Genomic DNA, 9,282 nt, shown 5'->3' on the forward strand with positions numbered 1-9,282 from the left:
AGGTTGAACCTGTAGATGCAGAACCCACAGCTACCGAGGGCCAACTGTATATTTATTGAAAATAATTCATGTATAAGTAGACCAGTATAGTTCAAATCCATGCCTTTCAAGTGTAAACTATACTTTAAAAAACTCATAATATTGCCCTTAGATTAATATATTGAGTAATGTGGAGGAAAAGTTATGAATAAAATAGATGGGTAAAAATGCCACCAGATAAGTGGAATCTACCAAAAAAAAAAAGAATCCAAAGTAATAAAAATCAAATGAACTCTCTAGAACTTAAAAAGTATAAGAACTGAAACCAAGAACTCATTGGATAAGTTTAACAGTAGATTGAACACTGTTGAGCACAAAATGAATGAACTTGAAGACAAGTCAAAAGAATACATTGACGCTAAAGCACAGGGGGGAAAATGGAGAGAAAAAGAGAAACTAGCATCAGAAAGATGTGTGGGGCATATTCACATGTCTAACATTCCTATCACCCGAGTTTCCAGATGAGAGAGAGAAAATGGAACAGAAGCAATATGGGTTTCCCCACTATCTGAAAGTAGAGCATTCCTATGAAAACTTTCATAAGCTGAAATGCTATGAAGCGAAATATCAGTTACTTTGGGGCTAATGGATGCACAAAATAAACTGAGATAAAGCAGAGATGCTCATAGACACTGTTCAAAGCTATGGTGCCTTGATGCTGGGATGTTGGGTGTAGTTCCTGGGAAAGGAGCTTGGCATTGCCATTTTTGCCTATGTAACAGCTCCCTGAAAACAAATGCTGAACGCTATTTTCAATTTTTTGCCTTTTCCCTTAAAAGTGAAAACCCCTCTATGGATTTCTTTCTTTTAGTAAAAACGTACTTATGTACTTATGTAGGAATTACTTATGTAATTCCCAAAAGGAATTCATGTAGTTAAGTGCAAAGAAAACTACAGGTAGGCTCATCATAGTTGCATTGCTAACAGAAGAGTAAAAAATAAAATTTTAAGCATCAGAGATTGAAAAAAGCCTTTGATGAACATTTCCTGGCAGCTGATTAGAAGCTGAGCTTGAGTGAAAGCCATTCTCTGCCATGTGAACAATGTCACCAGCTTCTCAACAGGTGTCAACCCCGATGTCATTCTGCAGTTCAGAGCCTAGGACCAGCATCCCGAGCACCACTGCTAAATAATTCCCAGCCCCAGCTTGTAAAATGGTAGGTAAATGATCATAATTTGTAGCTGCATGTTCTCATGTCTTAGGATTTGAAGTATCCTTAGGATTTGAAGTACACCAAGTCAGAAAAGGGGAAATTGCCCTGATTTTGAAACTGAAAATACAAGATTGGCTTATTTCAATTTAGCCAAATTTTCTGAAATCCAATAGCATCACCCCCTGTCAACAAAGAAGAATTTTAGATCTCTGATGGTTAAGATTTTGAAACACTTTTATATTAATATAAATATGGATATGATAGCATCCCCAAATACACAATCTTTGAGATAAATATTTGCAAAGTTTAGAGAATTCAGAGGCCATTTAGAATTAGGACTTCAGATGTTCACACAATTTTTATCATTATTTTTCGGCCCTGAGGCATGTGGGATCTTAACTCCCCAACCAGGGATTGAACCCATGTCCCCTCCTTTGGAAGCGCAGAGTCCCAACCACTGGGAAGTCCAACACACATATTTTAGAATGGCACACAGCAGAAAGAGAGCTAGCTAGCTCTCTGGCCTCTACTTATAAGGGGAGTAATCCCATTCAGGAAGGCATCACCCTCATAACCTAATTACCTCCTAAAGCCTCACCTTCAAATACCATCCCATTAGGATTAGGATTTCAACATATGCATTTTGTCAGTCAGTCAGTCAGTCAGTTCAGTCACTCAGTCGTGTCCAACTCTTTGTGACCCCATGAATCGCAGCACGCCAGGCCTCCCTGTCCATCACCAACTCCCGGAGTGCACCCAAACCCATGTTCATTGAGTTGGTGATGCCATCCAACCACCTCATCCTCTGTCGTTTCCTTCTCCTCCTGCCCTCAATCTTTCCCAGCATCAGGGTCTTTTCCAATGAGTCAGCTCTTCGCATCAGGTGGCCAAAGTATTGGAGTTTCAGCTTCAACATCAGTCCTTCCAATGAACACCCAGGACTGATCTCCTTTAGGATGGACTGGTTGGATCTCCTTGGAGACCAAGGGACTCTCAAGAGTCTTCTCCAACACCACGGTTCAAAAGCATCAATTCTTTGGCACTCAGCTTTCTTCACAGTCCAACTCTCACATCTATACATGACTACTGGAAAAACCAAGCCTTGACTAAACGGACCTTTGTTGACAAAGTAATGTCTCTGCTTTTTAATATGCTATCTAGGTTGATCATAACTGTCCTTCCAAGGAGTAAGTGTCTTTTAATGTCATGGCTGCAATAACCATCTGCAGTGATTTTGGAGCCCAGAAAAATAAAGTCAGCCACTGTTTCCATTGTTTCCCCATCTATTTGCCATTAAGTGATGGGACTGGATACCATGATCTTAGTTTTCTGAATGTTGAGCTTTAAGCCAACTTTTTCACTCTCCTCTTTCACTTTCATCAAGAGGCTCTTTAGTTCTTCTTCACTTTCTGCCATAAGGGTGGTGTCATCTGCATATCTGAGGTTATTGATATTTCTCCTGGCAATCTTAATTCCAGCTTGTGCTTCCTCCAGCCCAGTGTTTCTCATGATGTACTCTGCATATAAGTTAAATAAGCAGGGTGACAATATATTTGGAACCAGTCTGTTGTTCCATGTCCAGTTCTAACTGTTGCTTCCTGACCTGCATACAGATTTCTCAAGAGGCAGGTCAGGTGGTCTGATATTCCCATCTCTTGAAGAATTTTCCACAGTTTATTGTGATCCACACAAAGGCTTTGACATAGTCAATAAAGCAGAAATAGATGTTTTTTCTGGAACTCTCTTGCTTTTTTGATGATCCAGTGGATGTTGGCAATTTGGTCTCTGGTTCCTCTGCCTTTTCTAAAACCAGCTTGAACATCTGGAAGTTCACAGTTCATGTATTGCTGAAGCCTGGCTTGGAGAATTTTAAGCATCACTTTACTAGCACGTGAGATGAGTGCAATTGTGCAGTAGTTTGAGCATTCTTTGGCATTGCCTTTCTTTGGGATTGAAATGAAAACTGACCTTTTCCAGTCCTGTGGCCACTGCTGAGTTTTCCAAATATGCTGGCATATTGAGTGCAGCACGTTCACATCATCTTTCAGGATTTGAAATAGCTCAACTGGAATTCCATCACCTCCACTAGCTTTGTTCGTAGTGATGCTTTCTAAGGCCCACTTGACTTCACATTCCAGGATGTCTGGCTCTAGGTAAGTGATCACACCATCGTGATTATCTGGGTCTTGAAGATCTTTTTTGTACAGTTCTTCTGTGTATTCTTGCCACCTCTTCTTAATTATCTTCTGCTTCTGTTAGATCCCTACCATTTCTGTTCTTTATTGTGTCCATCTTTACATGAAATGTTCCCTTGGTATCTCTAATTTTCTTGAAAAGCTCTCTAGTCTTTCCCATTCTATTGTTTTCCTCTATTTCTTTGCATTGATTGCTGAGGAAGGCTTTCTTATCTCTCCTTGCTATTCTTTGGAACTCGGCATTCAGATGGGTATATCTTTCCTTTTTTTCTTTGCTTTTTGCTTCTCTTCTTTTGAGGGGACACAAAAATTCAGTCCATAATACTATACAAATATAACAATCAAGTCAGAGAAGTACTGGTGTTGTTCTTGTTATTGAGTCAGTAAGTCATGTCTGACTCTTTGTGACCCCAAGCACACCAAGCTTCCCTGCCCTTCACTATCTCCTGGAGTTTGCTCAAATTCATATCCATTGAGTTGGTGATTGTATCTAATCATCTCATTCTTTGTGGCTCCCTTCTCCTTTTGCCCTTCAATCTTTCCCAGCATCAGGGTCTTTTCCAATGAGTTGGCTTTTCACATCAGGTAGCCAAAATATTGGAGCTTTAGCTCCAGCATCAGGCCTTCAGTGAATATTCAAAGTTGATTTCCTTTAACATTGATTGGTTTGATCTCTTTGCAGTCCAAGGGACTCTCAAGAGACTTCTCCAACACCACAGTTCAAAAGCATCAATTCTTCGGCGCTTAGCTTTCTTTATGGTCCAACTTTCACATCCATACATGACTACTGGAAAATCCATAGCTTTGACTATATGGCCATTTGTTGGCAAAGTGATATTTCTGCTTTTTAATATGCTGTCTAGGTTGGTCATAGTTTTTCTTCCAAAAGCATCTTTTAATTTCATGGCTGCAGTCACCATCTGCAGTGATTTTGAAGTACTAGAAAATAAAATCTGTCATTACTTTCACTTTATCTCCTTCTATTTGCCATGAAGTGATGGGACTGGATGCCATGAATGTTGAGTTTTAAGCCAGCTTTTTCACTCTCCTCTTTTACCCTTATCAAGGGACTCTTTAGTTCCTTTTCATTTTTTGCCATTAGAGTGGTGACATCTGCATATCTGAGGCTGTTGATGTCTCTCCCGGCAATCTTGATCCCAGCTTATGATTCATCCAGCCTGTCATTTCACATGATGTACTCCACATATAAGTTAAATGAGCGGGGTTACAATATACAGTTTTGACGTACTCCTTTCCCAATTTTGAACCAGTCTGTTGTTCCATGTCTGGTTCTAACTGTTGCTTTTTGACCTGCATACAGGTTTCTCGGGAGACAGGTAATGTGGTCTGGTATTCCCATTTCTTTGAGAATTTTTCACAATTTGTTGTGATCCACACAGTCAAAGGCTTTAACATAGTCAATGAAGCAGAAGTAAATGCTTTTCTGGAATTCCTTTGTTTTGTCTATGATCCTATTAACATCAGGAGACACAAATATATAGTGGAATAGACTAGAGAGCCTGAAACTCACACTTACCCACCAATTGATATTTGACAAAGGTACCAAATGGAGTAAAGTTTTTCAACAAATGGTGCTCACACAATCAGAGGTCTGTATGGGAAAAAGGACATGACCTGTACCTCACATCCCCCACAAAAATGTACTTCACACAGTGGTACAACCGTACTGTGGAATGGAGCAATTAAAAAGGAACAAAATATTGACACATGCAACAGCTGTAGGAAACTATGCTGAGTGACAAAAGGCCAATCTCAAAAGCTACATACCATGCGATATGACTTAGATAGCATAAAAACTTTTATTTTTTATTGGGATATCGTTGATGAACAATATTGTGTTCATTTCAGGTGCACAGCAAAGTGATTCAGTTATGCATGTAATCCATTCTTTTTCAGATTATTTTGCCATTTAGATTATTACAGAGTACTGAGCGGGGTTCCCAGATAATTTTTAAATGACAAAATTTTAGAAATGGAAGGCAGAATACTGATTGCCAAAGGTTAGGGACTAGGAGGAGAGATCCAGAAGGGAGGTGGGTGTGGTTATAAAGGGTAACACAAAGGATCCTTGCATTCAGAATCTTGACTATGGCAGTGGGTGTGAGTGCATGCTAAGTTGCTTCAGTTGTGTCTGATTTTTTGTTACCCCACGGACTGCAACCTGCCAGACTTCTCTGTCCATGGGAGAATACTGGAGTGGGTTGCTGTGCCCTCCCTCAGGGGATCTTCCTGACCCAGGGATTGAACTCACGTCTCTTATGTCTATCTGCACTGGCAGGCGGGTTTTTTTGTTTGTTTGTTTTACCATTAGTGCCACCTGAAAAGTGCCCTTGGTGGTAGATACATGAACCTAAATATGAAAACATTTTAGCGAACCTAATACACACACACACACACACACACACACACACACACACAAAGAACCTAATACACACATACACACATAAATGAGTACAACTAAAACTAGGGAAACCTGAGTAAGATGCGTGGATTGTATTGATGTCAATATCCTGGTTGTGATATTATAATTATACAAAATATTACCATCGGGGTAAACTTGTCACAATATACAAAGATTTTCTCAGGGTGGTTTTTACAACTGTATGAATCTACAGTTATCTCAACAAAAATTTCAGTGAAAAAGTGAGTTTGAGATGGCTCATAAGCCTACATGTAAATTTTAAATAACTCCTTTTATTATAATTAAAAAATAACTTCATGGGATTAGGCAGATTCCTAGTCCTCCTAGACTCTTAGGGCAAAGAAAACAATAAACAATTAAAAAGTCTTAAATCTCCTCAAAAATTTAAAATTTATGGTCATTAAATCCAACCTGGTAACAGCATCAATCTGGTAGCTAGGGTCAGAGTCTGGAGAATTCTACATCCGATACTTCATCACTTAGGTTGCAAAGTTACCAGGCTGATTGAGGAAAATTAATCAGAGAGCTGCATCTAGGGCTAGGGGAGGGAGTAGCCACTGTGATCCTTGACTGGGAAACTGCCTTTAGAAGGTGATACTTTAACAACAGTACCAAAAATGGCTCTGCTGTCAAGAAATTTTAAAGGACATTGTCTCTCTTCACAACATCCCCGAATGGGAGGTGTTATACTCTTTCTTTTTGGGGAGGGAGGAGGGAGGAGGGTTCAGGATGGGTTCTTAAATTTGTAAGGAATATATTAAATTAAAAAAAAAAATAAAGACAAGGAAACCAAGGCTGAGAAAGTTGAAGTGACTTACCCAAGATCATGCGGGCAGTAGGTGTCAGGTTCAGGGCCCAAAAGCCTATGAGACTCGAAAGTTCCCAGTTCGAAGACGTCTGGCTGCCTTCCTCAGAGCAACTTACAGTAAGGACATGCTGGTACTCATGGAGAAAGAAAACGATATCTGGGAGCAGAGATATTTGTCAGCCTAGACAAAAAAATGTACGTTCTTGTCTAACATGGAAAACTGGAAGTTGTCTGGGGAAAAAATTTGCTGTGGTTTGTGATTTGCTCTTAAAGCAAGTAGGTTCATTCTTCTTTTACACAGTCACATCACAGTTCTGAAATGTTTTAATAGAGAAAGCACTCCTGGTATTCAATTGGGATCACAGAAAGGGTTTCCCTTGAGGAAACCACCACCTTGTGGCAATGAGTTTAACTTACAGGACCAAGAAAGGTTTCTGTTGCTTGTTTCCTATCTTTCATACTCCCAAACGCAGTGGTAACCCCTGAAGTTGGAAATGTTTGCATTAAACAAAACAAACAAGCCAGAAAAGTACCTTCCTTAGGAGAGGCTTAAATAAAATAGATATCAGTGAAAAAGATAGCTTTTGAGCAAAGCAATCAAATCACTGACCCATGTTATAAAATATGACAAAGATGGAAATTTCTTTAAAACAAGATACTAAAAGTTGGGGTGATCCATTCGGAGAAAAAACTGAAGAGGTTCCATATTGTCTGAACTGTACACTTTTGAAAGTAAAAGGGGCTGCTATTAATAATTACAGAGGACAGCAGGTATAAGGTCAGGGTGTGAAGACATGTGGCTCCCCTAAATTGTTTGTGTGGTTTAGCCTGGCAAAGTTGTGACTACATTTTATAGAGGCTATGTGGTAAGAAATCTAACCCTTTTAAAGTGAATAAAAAGTCTTTCTCTCTCAGTGTGCTGGCAGGAGGAGTTTCATAACTGATCTGAATTTTATTTTTGGAACTAAGATCTAAGGGAGATTTCAAACTAGTAAAGAGTTTGAGTAACCACCACCATGTAGCCAAAAAAAAAAAAAAACCACAACACACAAGTCATCACTTACTTGCACCTAGTAAACCCAGTTTGTAATGTTGTGTTTTACAGATACCATTGCTTTATTGACTATGCCAAAGCCTTTGACTGTGTGGATCACAATAAACTGTGGAAAATTCTGAAAGAGATGGGAATACCAGACCACCTGATCTGCCTCTTGAGAAATTTGTATGCAGGTCAGGAAGCAACAGTTAGAACTGGACATGGAACAACAGACTGGTTCCAAATAGGAAAAGGAGGTCGTCAAGGCTGTATATTGTCACCCTGTTTATTTAACTTATATGCAGAGTACATCATGAGAAACGCTGGACGGGAAGACACACAAGCTGGAATCAAGATTGCCGGGAGAAATATCAATATCCTCAGATATGCAGATGACGCCACCCTTATGGCAGAAAGTGAAGAGGAACTCAAAAGCCTCTTGATGAAAGTGAAAGTGGAGAGTGAAAAAGTTGGCTTAAAGCTCAACATTCAGAAAACGAAGATCATGGCATCCGGTCCCATCACTTCATGGGAAATAGATGGGGAAACAGTGGAAACAGTGGAAACAGTGTCAGACTTTATTTTTCTGGGCTCCAAAATCACTACAGATGGTGACTGCAGCCATGAAATTAAAAGATGCTTACTCCTTGGAAGGAAAGTTATGACTAACCTAGATAGCATATTCAAAAGCAGAGACATTACTTTGCCAACAAAGGTTCATCTAGTCAAGGCTATGGTTTTTCCTGTGGTCATGTATGGATGTGAGAGTTGGACTCTGAAGAAAGCTGAGCACCGAAGAATTGATGCTTTTGAACTGTGGTGTTGGAGAAGACTCTTGAGAGTCCCTTGGACTGCAAGGAGATCCAACCAGTCCATTCTGAAGGAGATCAGCCCTGGGATTTCTTTGGAGGGAATGATGCTAAAGCTGAAACTCCAGTACTTTGGCCACCTCATGCAAAGAGTCGACTCATTGGAAAAGACTCTGATGCTGGGAGGGATTGGGGGCAGGAGGAGAGGGGGATGACAGAGGATGAGATGGCTGGATGGCATCACTGACTTGATGGACATGAGTCTGAGTGAACTCCGGGAGTTGGTGATGGACAGGGAGGCCTGGCGTGCTGCAATTCATGGGGTCACAAAGAGTTGGACATGAGTGAGCGACTGATCTGATAGGATTGTACAGATATAACACAGACTATTCACTCATCTATTGAAGGATATCTTGGTTGCTTTTAGTTTTTGGTGATTATGAATACAGCTGCTATAAATACATATGTGCAGGTTTTTGTGTCCACCTAAGTTTTCAAATCAGTTGAGTAAGTATGTGTATGTGCTAAGTCACTTCAGTCCTGTCCAACTCTGGGACTCTATGGATTGCAGCCCACCAGGATCCTTTGCCCATGGGATTCAGGCAAGAATACAGGAGTGAGTTGCATGCCCTCCTCCAGGGGATCTTCCTGACCCAGGGATCTAACCCGTGTCTCTTATGTCTCCTGCTCTGGCAGGCAGGTTCTTTACCACTAGCACCACCTGGGAAGCCCTGAGTAAGTATAAAGGAGTTGGCTGCTCAGTTGTGTCTGACTCTTTGAGACCCCATGCACTGTATG

Source organism: Bos mutus, chromosome 1, assembly GCF_027580195.1.
Source record: "Bos mutus isolate GX-2022 chromosome 1, NWIPB_WYAK_1.1, whole genome shotgun sequence".
Classification (NCBI taxonomy): domain Eukaryota; kingdom Metazoa; phylum Chordata; class Mammalia; order Artiodactyla; family Bovidae; genus Bos; species Bos mutus.